The sequence below is a fragment of the Natrix helvetica genome (assembly GCF_964273705.1).
Source record: "Natrix helvetica genome assembly, chromosome: 2".
Lineage (NCBI taxonomy): Eukaryota > Metazoa > Chordata > Lepidosauria > Squamata > Natricidae > Natrix > Natrix helvetica.
Genome location: NC_138552.1, coordinates 197,606,924 through 197,619,227, shown reverse-complemented (window position 1 = coordinate 197,619,227; position 12,304 = coordinate 197,606,924). Strand labels below are relative to the sequence as shown.

Here is a 12,304-nt window from a genome sequence, read left to right as displayed (position 1 = left end):
CCGGATTTGCCTCCCGCCTAAAATCGCAACAAACCATTTGGCAGGGGAAAAAAGGAAACCACTGAAACGTTTTAAATCGCCAATTCACTTAGGGCAGCTTATTCTGCCGCCTTCCTCGCCCCCCCCCTTGCATTCCCTTTGCATTTCTCGTCTCCAGAGCCGAAAACATTAAGGCTAAGACAGCGCGCGCCCGGCGGGCCCGAAGACGCGGTTCTTCAAACTTCAAGTCTGGCGATAGCTGGGCGTGGCTAGAAAAAGCAGGAGGGAGGCAGGCAACTGGCCATGCTTGTGATTGACGGGCCAGGAAAAAAAAAGCCCCCAAGAGGGTATAGGTGGGGTCGAGAGCTGTCCCAGGCCCTTGATTGGCTTAGAGGCGCAAAGGGGGCGTGGTTCCAGGCGGAGGCAGTTTAGGGTTGGGGTGGGGCTGACGGCCTCGGCCAGGGAATTTCAATTTTGAGTCAAACTGAGGGAGACGGTGCGCGGGGACGAGCTGGAAGAAGGCAGGTAGGGAGCGCTCAGCGCGTGTAGCCGGAGCGAGTTGTGCCTTTTGGTGGGCTGAGCTGGGAGTCAGGCGCCTTCTCCTTCCCTCGGAGCGTGGGAGGCGTGTGTGAGGCAGGCAGCTGGGCACCGAGGAGCGGGAGAGGCGGAGCGCAGAAGGCGCCGGGTTTCCCCTTCCTTCTTCGGGCGCCGGAGGTGAGTGGAGGTCGGTCGGTTCTGCTCCCTGGGCAGCGGTTACTGCCTCTGCCGGGAGGTGCAGCTCCTGTTCATTTTCAGCTCCAGACTTAGATCGGTGGGTCGGTGGGACATGTGGCCAGCGCTGCTTCTTGCCCTGCTTTCTACTCCCCCCCCTTTTTTTTCCTCCTCCCCCGGCCGGTCGCCTCCTCGTCTTCTGGGCCAGATCGGGGTGATGTAGTTCGAATCGGTGGCGCTTCAGCCTCCATCAAAGTCAGCCCGGGCTGAGGGGGAGAGGAAGAGTGGGGGCTGCAGCAGTTCCGCCAGGAAGGCGCTTGTCCGCTCGGCCTCGGGGAAATCCGTTCCTCTCTTTTCGTGGGATGAAAGGAGGGGTCTGGCGAGAGGAGTGGGGGGACGGACGGACGACGAGCGCACAACTTTCGGGCCGAGCCGGGTTCGAGCTCTTGACGAGTTGCGCCGCCATCGGGGGAGTGAGATGTAGAGATGCCCCGCGGCCCGGAGACGTTTCTTTCGCGCTGAGATTGGGAGCGGCGCCTTCACTGCCAGTTGCAAAAAAAGAAAGAAAGAAATAAAGAAAGAAAAAGAGAGGGGGGGAGAACGAGAGAAAGAAAAAGACAAGGAAAGAAAGAAAAAGAGAGGGAGGGAGAAAGAAAAAGATCACATGTGCGGTCTGAAACTTCCTTTAGTTAAGCTGCATCCTGGAACTGGCGCTAGTGTTTGTTGAAATCTCCCTCCTTTTTTACACCTTGCCGTGTGTGCGTGTGTATGTTTGTGTGTGCTCAACACCCAAAGTGCGCCCTGGGGCGAGGCGACATTTTTTTGGAAGTTCGCCCACAAAATCTCGGGATCATAACTTATTAGGGAAGCCGCTGCAAGTGGGAAAGGGGGAGATCTGTCAACTTTGTTTTTACACATTGGAGACAGCTGCTGTGGTTCGTTTTGTGGGGGAACCTCCGCCCCCACCGGGGAAGATCACCATTAAAAATGGTTTAAGAGGGAAGGCAGGAGCATTATATGAATGCAGCTAACATAGGAATCGTATCAAAATTATTGAGAAATGATGATTCTAACAGTTTTGGAAAAGATTACAGTATTTGTGAGGCTTATATCCTATCTTGTCTGCAGCAGCCCAACACAGTATACAGTAGGTAGTGCTTTCTCCTCCCGTTTTTTTTCTCACAATAGAAACCCTATGAGGTAAATGGAACTGAGAAAATTTATCCAGAATGCTGTGGGTGAAGGTGTGCTTGAATTTGTGCCTCTCCAATTCTACATCTACCACCTTCGCAATCATGCATCAGTGATTCACTTTAAAAATCTAAAAGCCACAATAGCACTCTTACAATGATAGTTTTAAAGGAAGATTGTAAGCTTTTTCTTTTTGTCCTGTTAATCTAAATACTGAGAGGGTGGCATTATGCAACAAGGTTCATTTAGGATTTTTCTATTTAACATTTGATAGGATAAAAGAAAAGGAAAAAAATAACCCTTGTCCTTCTCCCCAAAATAGTCACGCTTGTAAAATCCTAAATTTAATTTATGAAATTTAAAAATGAATATTAGGAGGACACATTTGGTATTAGATTATGCTAACATAAGTCTGAATCAGTATGAGGACATGTACATAGAGAAATGATCACCCAGTATTGTATGCACAGTCTCTGCATTAAAGGTAAAAGTGATAATTCTGGTTTAGGGTAGGTGAGATGGAGAATATAAGGTAGGTGAGATAGAGAAGACTGAAGTAACCAAGAGTTGGGCTGAACCTAATGTCTCATCTTTTAATCTTACCTAGATAATTGTTTTTCATTCCTGCGGGATATTCTAGGCTAGGATATTGTATGGTATGAGAAAATGGAATGGATGGAATAGGAAAGCTGTCACTTATTTATTTTATAATGTTATGGGGAAGCATTGTTTCTGGATAGCTTGTTGATGAAAATGAGAAAGTGGCTAGGAAACTATTAAGGATGGTGGAAATATAGATAATTTTCTTTATTTCAACAGAGCTCTATCTAGGTTGGCTTCAGTTTTGAATGTCAAAGGATAAACTGAACTAATATCTTTCTATTGTGACATACTGTAACAGGTATAAAAGTATGATACAAAGGATTTTGTCTTTATTAGTTTTCCTTTATGTTTTCCTTCTTTGCTTTTTTCAGCATTTTTCTGTAATTTAACCAATCTTCTGCCCTGGAAAAAGTCCAATGTACCTATCTAGGGATATGTCATGTAAGAATGGTACAGATGTGGCTTGAACACTATATTTCTTTGCCACAGCCTTTTTTCCTGAATTTTTGTACATCTTGTCTAATGAAAAGTTTTTCAAACTTTGATCATAGAATTGCTTTGTAAACTTTCAGTTATTTTAATGAATATATCTCAGTATAGTTCATTTAGTGGTTTACAAGTTCAAGTTGTTGATCAGCAGTTTTTGGAATAAACTTAGAACATACTGGAAATAAAATTACAGTCTTAAGTAAAATGATTTCAAAATTGTTTTGGGGTGAAATAATTTGATTATTAAACAATCATGGTAATAACTTTTGAACATAAGCAACTTTTGCAGCAATAATTATGAGCAATTTTGTCCCCTCTCCTGGGAATTGGTTAAAATTTAGCAAACATACAGTACAAAGACGTAACTAGATAAATAGAACAGGGAAAAATTGACAAGTGTACTTTAGTTAATTCAGGTTTTATAATAATATTTCCAAATTTCTGAAAAGTTAATAATGGCCAGATGTAGCATGAACTGTTGTACATGTAAGCAGCAAAAATACCACTAATTTATAGAGTTTAAAAAAAAATCTCTCTCATAAAAGAGTGTATTTCTAGGAATTATTTCTAAATTTTATAGTACTGAATTTCTTTCAAGATCTGTAACATATTGATTATGTGCCAGTCAATGTTAACACTTCCTGACTACGTAGATCTTCTCCTTGATGATTGGTCCCTGACTTTGTTCTTCCCGTCATCTACCAGTATCTTCAACAGAACCACTAAAACATTCTTCCAGGTCTACAAATGTTGTTGTTTTTTTTGTTACAATTGGACTATCAAAAGTATTTGGAGTAATTACCTTATTTGGGATGTATGATTGCTTGCCAGGTTAGGAAAAGTAAACATATTACCTTCCATTGTTTGAAGAGGAGGAATAACATGCCACTCCTTTTGAGACTGTTTGCTTTAATTGTCTTGCTTTCCCTGTTTATACACAAAGACAATGAAAAGTGTAATGAGAAAAAAAGGATGCCTCCCTTATAAGCATACATGTAGAATTACATTTAGGCGTAATTCTGAAATAAACATATTTAAAACCATATTGTTCTTTTTAATTCAACTTTACTGAAATGGGAAGTTTGGTTCTTTTATGCTTTAGGAGACATGCTTTGATTCTTCTAGTTTGAGAAGAAAACGGCTAACATTCATGTGCTCAGAACCAGAGTGCCATCTTGCAAAACTTCAGATGGGGCTTTTTACTTTTAGCACACAGAATGCAGTCCATTCTGATATTAATAAGACATTTATAGTGGCGTCTTTAAAATCGTTAATCTACCTTTTCATAAGCACCTCTATATGAATGTTGCATGAGTAGTTTCCATGTTTTCTTGTTTTCCCTCCCATCTTTTAAAAATAAATGCTATTTTTATTTTGCTTTAGCTTACTGTATTTAAAAGTAAAGATTCAAGTTGAGCTTGATCCTGAGTGACTGCATGGGCAAATCTGTCTTTTTCTTGACAGTTTTATGAAAGTGTTTTGGTGGTCTTTCAATGTAATCCAGAATTACCTAGGTGCTGCAATCTATCTGGCCATATTTTATTGTTATATTTTAATTTCCCTATTATAAAACATTCTGACATTTGCCAAATCTACTAATTTTGCTATCTACTTCTGTTATATAGTATAATAAAAACATATTTACATTGTTAACATTACTTATGTTAATATTATTTTTTTATCTAGCAAGCAGAGATTGATTTAATCTGGCCTTTCCAGGGTTTAACTTTTCCCAGTGGATTCCCTTTGAAGTGTCTTAGAATTTTTACCTGTTTTTTAAACTTGTTTCTTTACATTTTTCACATGCATGTTATGAGATGTGTTTATTAGATTTATATCTCACATTTTGTCCAAGAATTCAAGGCAGCATATATGACACTTGACCTGTCTCTTGACTTTCAAGAAGTTAAAATTAGAATACAGGTAGTCCTCGATTTACAACAGTTTATTTAGTGATTGTTCAAAGTTACAACTGTACTGAAAAAAATAACATCACAATTTTTCATATTTATATAGTTTAACTTTATTGTCATTGTACGTATATACACAGTATACCCATACAATGAAATGCACATAACACCCAGAGACCAGACCCAACACCCATGACAATCCCCTAATACACCCCTACCCACCAAAAATTTCCCACCCCTAAACCACCCAAGCATTCACGCAACAGACCAAATAATGCTATCCAACAGCTTATTGATGGTGAGCCTTAAGTTCATTGTTGGGTGCAATTTTAGCTCTGGGATAAAAACTATTCAGAAGATGTGTGGTCCGAGTTTTAATAGTTCTGTATCTTCTGCCAGAAGGCAACACGATCTGCCAGAAGGCAATATGATCATTGCAACATCCCCATGGTCATATGATCAAAATTCAGACACTTGGCAACTGACTCACAGGGCGGTTGCAGTGTCCTGGGGTCATGTGATCTCCTTTTGTGACCCTCTGACAAGCCAAGTCAATGGGAAAGCCAGACTCACTTAACAACCATGTTACTAAAGTAACAACTGCAGTGATTCACCTAACAACTGTGGTAAGAAAGGTCTTAAAATGGGGTAAAATTCACTTAACAGCTGTCTCATTTAGTAACAGAAATTTTGGACTCAATTGTTGTAAGTCAAGGATTACCTATATGTTTACAAAGGCTTAAACAAAGCTGTGCTTATAGTTCTAGGTCCAAGAATGTTTTAAATTTAGAAACTAGGAAGTTTATTCTATTAGAATATAGTGCGATCTAGTTCTCCCTACTGATTAAACTTCTTCAAAGGTAATGTAAAAACTGTTTTTCTAAGAAAAGGTAGTATACAGTATTCAAGCTCATTGCTTGGTTGAAGTAGGTTCATCTAACTTTAGTTTGTGGCCTTCGTTATAAGAAGATATTGATATTCCTTTTAAGATTTCTGTTAATAGTGAGGCAGTATTGTATATCTTCTCTTAGGTGCTGCTTGGAGTGTCCAAGCATGGGTTAACTTCAGCTTGCTGCCCAAGTACTGAGTTCAAATCTTTGTGTAGACACGCCTCCTGTTCCCCACAGAGGCTCAGTTTTAAAAACTCAGTCGCCCTAAAAGGATGCAGTTGGGGAGTTCCAGTCCTTGAACAGCAAATTGGACTCTCCAAGCAGTTAGTGTAGCCTTTTTCTTATTTTTGTGTTTAGCATATTGTGTTAGGATTCTTTATTTTTCCACTGTATGAAAGTTCACTCCTAATTGAAGCGCGGAACAGGTGCTTGGAGCGTGGCTGCCTTCCGCGACCACCGCGGTCAAGGCACCACCGGGAGGCTTGTCAGTGGCTGCTGGCGAGCTCTGGGGGCAGGTAGGTAGGCTAGGGACCCACTCAAGAAAGCTGTCGGTGGACTATTCTTAACCTGGAGGCTCTACTGAGTCTTCCAGATTACCGACAGCTCCCTGGTGCGCTCCAAAGTTTACGGCAGACATTTTGGACAGGAAAAAAAGCAGCGTGTTCTCAAGCCGTTTGCTTGCCACAATCTGTTTTCCATAGCAGATCGCCGCTGGGAGGGCTTCTTAATTTGGGATCTTGCTCTGGGGCTCCAGGCAGGTTTCTCCCCCTCCCCAGGAAGACTATTGAGAGCAGCTGCAAGGAGTTTGGCTTTCTCGGTTCATTCCTTGCTTTATCACAGCGCAGATCTGCAGCACCTTGGGACTTCCATTTTTGGCGCCAAAAATATTGCTGACGGTTACTGATCCCTGCAAGTCCCGTTTTCCTCAGAAATTGGACTGCGTTAAAGGGGCATACTTTCAGACCTTTGCATTGCTGAGACTAAACAACTAAAACTGACTAAAATAGAGTGCCATGGCCAGGGATCAAGCTGAACCTCCAGCTAACAAATGCAGCTGGCCCAACCCTGCTGCTAAAGGGAACAGTGCAGGCTGCCCTGCAAAAGGGAAGCAGCCCCAAGCCAAAAAAGTCTCAAAAGCTGCAGAAAGATTGGCTGAAAGGAGACAGAAGGCCCTGGAGAAACAGTTTCAAAAGGCAGTTAGTGCCCAGGCACAAACTGTGCAAGCCAGGGAACCACCTCCACCACCAGTCTCTACAGACATTCCCTTGGTGGAAACTCCAAGAGAAGGCTCTCCTTCTCTGGCAGAAGAAGGGAATTTTGGATTTTCTCTCAATCCTTCCAGGACATCCCCCACGTCTCCTATCTCCTCTCTGGAGGAGGTAGACATGGAAGAGGCTTGTTCCCTACTGGGGGAGGAGGCCCCTTCCACTGGCCCTAACTCTGGGGAAGCTCCTGAGCTACTCCAAGCAATGCAGGAGGTTGTTCAAAGGGTAATATCGTAGGGGATTGCTAATGGCATCCAACAACTGGGGTTATCCTTGCCCCTCCTGAGCAAAGCCAGAGGGCAGAATCCTGGGGTTCTCCCTCAACCCTCCGGGGCCTCCCCTCCTGCTTCCTCAGCTGTTAGCAAGGTGTCTGATGAGGAGGAGGGTGGACCGGACGCCCCTGATCTGTGGGAGGATGAGCACCCGGCCCCCGATGCCCCCGCATTTTCTGGCTTATTTAAGCCTACAATGTTCAAGGCCATTCTGACCAAGGCTAGGGATTCGTCCATTCAAATGGGGCTTCCCACCCAATCTGATAAGAATACCACTGATCAGGGTAACAAGGAGATTATAGGACCGGGGGATCCAGGTGCAGGCCTCTTTGAGGAAATCACTCCTCCTCAGGAGTTGGCTCCAGAACCACAGCGACAATGGGTCCAACCGGGTCAATGGCCAATCCTAGTGGGGTGGACAAGAAACTTTACCCTGTAGAGACCATCATGGAGGAGCTCGTAAAGCTTCCGCAAGTGGATGATCCCATAGTGGCGCTAACTTCCAACGCGGTCCTCCCAGCCGACCTACTGGAAGGTCTGAAAGCGGAATACAAAAGGGTGGAGAAAGCCTGTCATAAGATTCACGCCAAGACGTGAACAAGATTATTGCAGTGGTCGAGTACTCGGCCGACACATCACTTAACGCCCCCAAATTTTCCTCAAGTGCTATGGCTTCTAATGTGACCACTCGCCCCTTGCTGTGGCTACGCTACTGGCAGGCAGACATGAAGGCTAAGTGGAAGTTGGCCTCAGCTCCCTTCAAGGGTGGCAAGCTATTTGGGGAGCCTTGGATTCTGTTCTGATTGAGTCCAAGGACAAACGAACGATCCTACCGACGGTCACCAAGAAACCGGACCGCAAAGGCCGTTCCTATTTTCGTAGGCAGCCCTTTCGGAACAATGACTCCCCTTCCACTTCAGGGTTTTTTACCAGGTCCTATTCCCAATCACAGGACCTCACCCAGGATAGGGCCCCCTTCAGGGACAAAAACCAGACAACAGGGTAACCGCAGGTTCTTTCGAGGAGGGTTCTCCAACCCCTCCTTTCGCAGAACCAAGTGACCGTCACCAGTTGCCTCCCATCGGGGGTCGGCTACAGGTTTATGCCGGCCAGTGGGAGGAGACAATGACAAGACGCTTGGGTACTGAACACCATTCGTCACGGCCTCACCTTAGACTTCCTTTCTCTTCCTTCTTGGTCCTTCATTTGTTGTCCCATCCCAAAGTCACCCCACACGCGACAAATGATGCAGGCGTAGATCCAGCATCTACTGGACATAGCGGCCATAGAGCAGGTGCCCCGGGGTCAAGAAGGCAAGGGATTCTACTCAATCCTCTTTCTGGTTCCCAAAGCCTCGGGAGGGGTGAAAGCCATTCTGGACCTCAAGAAACTCAACATCCACATAGCGTACAAGTGCTTCAAGATGCAATCGCTCCAGACCATCTTGGGTTGCATCAGACAGGATGACTTCCTGTCTTCAATTGACCTGAAGGAAGCATACCTGCATGTCCCCATTCATCTAATGCATCACAAGTTTCTGAGGTTCCAGTTTGCAAACCAGCATTATTAATACAAGGCTCTTCCCTTCGGCCTATCATCGGCCCCCAGGACCTTCACCAACCTCCTGGCTGCTGTCGCTGCACACCTCAGAACTTGTCCAGTGAAGATCGTTTACTACCTGGATGACATCCTGTTAATGTCGGCGTCCAGACAGAGAGCATGCCAGGACCTCAACGCCACCGTCCACACACTACAGCAACACGGGTTCTCCGTCAATCTGGAGAAGAGCCATTTGGAGCCTACCTCCAGAATTCAACACCTGGACACTGTGATCGACTCCAGAACCTGCAGGGTCTTCCTCACGCAGGAACAAAGGGACAGCATCACATCTCTCGTACGCCAGATCAGGAAATCCAGGTCAGCACCTCTAGTGACTATCTCAGCTGCTGGGGAAGCTGATCTCGTGCATCGCTGTAGTTCCATGAGCGTGACTGCATGCACGAGAACTTCAGTGGTTCGTTCTCCCCATACAGCGACGCAAAGCCAGCAACTCCAAGAGGGTGGTCACCGTTCCCCCAAGAGTGGTTCGGTCTCTCGGGTGGTGGCACTAGCGAAGGGGTCCCTCTTCAAGGAACCAGAGCGCCTGGTCATAACAACAGACGCCAGCCTGTACGGCTGGGGTGCCCACCTACAGACTCATGTGAGGCAGGGCAGCTGGTCGCAGGTGGAGCTCGCCCACAATATTAACTGGCTGGAGTTCAGAGCCGCCAGACTTGCCCTGTGCCACTTCCGTCGGTTCATCGAAGGCCGTCATGTCCTCATTCTGACGGACAATATCGCCACCACGGCTTACATCAATCATCAGGGCAGCACTCGATCAACAGCCCTGATGTCGGAGGCAGAGGCGTTGGGGCATTGAATGGAACGCCACCTCGAGTCCTTGAGGGCAGACCACATCTCTGGGGAGGACAATGTGACAGCGGACTGGCTAAGCAGGATGACCATCAGCAATTTGGAATGGCAGCTATATTCATCTCTGTTCCACCAGCTGATGCAGAGGTTCCGTTTCCCGGTGATTGACCTGTTTGCCACTCCCGAGAATGCTCAGCTCCCCCGGTTCATTTCAAGGTTACAATGCCCCGACGCGGAAGGGATGGACGCTCTTCAGTGCTGCTGGCCCCCGGGACTGCTAAATGCGTTCCCGCCCCTCCCACTAATACCTCAGGTGATCAGGAAGATCCTGCTGGAGGGGGCCGAGGTACTGCTCGTGGCCCCGCACAGGCCAAGGAGGTCCTGGTTCGCCAACCTGTCAGTCTGTCGGGGACCAAGCATTGGCACAGAGCAGGTCTCCCTTTGCCATGGGGCCATTCCTCACCCGGACCCTCGATGGCTTCAATTGGCCGTGTGGCACTTGAGGGGGAGCTCCTGAGGCAGGACAACTTCTCTGACAAGATCATCTGCACCATCCAGGCATCCAGGAGACCTTCTACTGTGCAGATTTACAATGAGACATGGACCAGTTTTTCGCTCAAAACTGCCTTCCTCGTAGCCATTACTTCGGCGCGCAGAATCTCAGAGCTGGCTGCACTCTCTGTTAGGGAGGACCTTTGTATCATACTTCAGACAGGGTCATTCTGAGATTGGATCCAGCCTTCTTACCAAAAAATAGCTTATTCCACAGAACACAGGAGGTGATCCTCCCAGACTTTTGCCCGCACCCTAGCCATCCCAGGGAGCGGGTCTGGCACAAACTGGATGTGCACCGCGTTGTGCGGGTGTACAAAAAGAGGACGACCTCCTTTCGCAAGTCAGAATTGTTCTTCATTTCATTCCAACCTACTTCCATGGGCAGGAAAGTGTCATCTTCCACCCTAGGTTGCTGGCTGCGCGCATGCATCAAGTTGGCCTACGAACAACAAGCCAGGCCTGTTCCTCCTCATATAACAGCACACTCCATGAGGAGTGCCGCAACGACGGCCTCCAGGGCCACTCAAGCACCTATTGAGGAGATCTGTCGGGCGGCCAGTTGGTCCTCGCAAAGATTTGAACTCAGTCCTTGGCAGCAAGCTGAAGTTAACCCATGCTTGGACACTCCCACAGCGCCTAGAGAACAACCATTCAGGTAAGCCAACGGTCATTCTATAATTTGTACTGATTTATAACTTCATAGGAAATAATCCTGTTAAACCTGTTGCTATTAATTATATGCTGTGCTGTACAAATATTTAATATAATTTATAGAATAGTTTTATATACAGTATATCTTAGAATATATTAAATATAATACAAATTACAAAATCAATTTATTATTTATTTGGATTATTTATATACAATGCTTCTAAAATTTCTCAAAACTAATACATGGTTCAATTTGTTTATACTCTTGGCAAACACAGCCCTTTCTATATGTGAGGCCACAAAGAAACAGATTTCACATTAGAGATATAGGTACACTACAAAACCTTGTGAAGTTGAAATATTGAACTGCTTCTGGTAAGATTGGACCAAGTTGGCTTAATGATAAGTTGTTCTAAAGTTGAACTCAGGACAAGACATTTGGCATAAATATTACAGATTGCATGCTTCTACTATGACATCTGATTACCTGCTATTTTTTATCAGCTATTTGCTATTTTTGCTACCTTGGGAATAAATGAAATGCATGAGCAAAATGTTTTTGCCCCATATTACTTCCTTCAGTGAGTGGACTACCTATATATATATGGATAACCTTTAATTACTTTTCACTTTGTTTAAATAAATTATTGATATTAAATATAACAAAGATTCATCCAATTCATCTCTTCCCATGAATCAAGTTATTTTAAAATAGTGCTAAAACAAAAATGTGGCTTTAATTATTAATATTCTTCTGCCTCATGGATATTGCATCAACTCATTCATTGTCCACTTATCATAGTCTTTTCAAATAGTTTTAAGCACATCTCCTTGGCTTCAAATTTGGGACTTAGGTGCCTGGTTTTTGCTATAAAAGTAAGTGGTCTAACATCATCATGTGTTATTTTGAAATTGATAATTGATATTTGAAACAATAAACCTTGGTATTCTAATTTGAAGTCTACTGCTGAGTTATCCTATTTCAGGTCTACTCTTCTATTTCCCTGGTAGTCAGAGGTGGTATTCAGCCGATTCGGACCAGTTCGCCCAACTGGTAGTGGAAATTGCGGATAGGCCCACCTGCCCCACCTCGATGCCATCCTATTTAGGCACATTTTCAAGCCGTGTGCATGTGTGCAAGCCACACCCATTATCAAAGTGCATGCATGGAAGTCTGAGCGCAAGCGTGGCCGAGCACATTACGTTTTCGCCCTTCCCAGCCCCCAGAAGCACTCTGCAGGCCAAAAATGGGCCAGCTTTTGGTGAAAACAGGCTGTGCGGAGCACTGCAGATGCTCCTGGAGGCTTGGGAGGGTGAAAATGTGATGCATGGTAGGTTTGGGAGGCCAAAAGTACCTGTATTCTGTCTATAAGAAG

General features: G+C 45.1%; 1 protein-coding gene across 16 annotated transcripts in view; it reads left to right on the top strand.

Moving 5' to 3' along the window:
- The first annotated feature begins 400 nt into the window (after positions 1–400).
- Positions 401–12,304, top strand: part of EPB41L2 (erythrocyte membrane protein band 4.1 like 2) — a 110,916-nt gene continuing 99,012 nt past the window's right edge. For 14 of the 16 annotated variants that reach the window (XM_081942842.1, XM_081942841.1, XM_081942839.1 and 11 more), the window contains exon 1: positions 401–504. The gene's annotated coding sequence lies outside the window, so the exon portion shown is untranslated. Of the gene's footprint in view, positions 505–534; positions 694–12,304 lie in introns of those variants that run through there. The other 2 variants (XM_081942847.1, XM_081942846.1) reach the window with 2 other exon arrangements.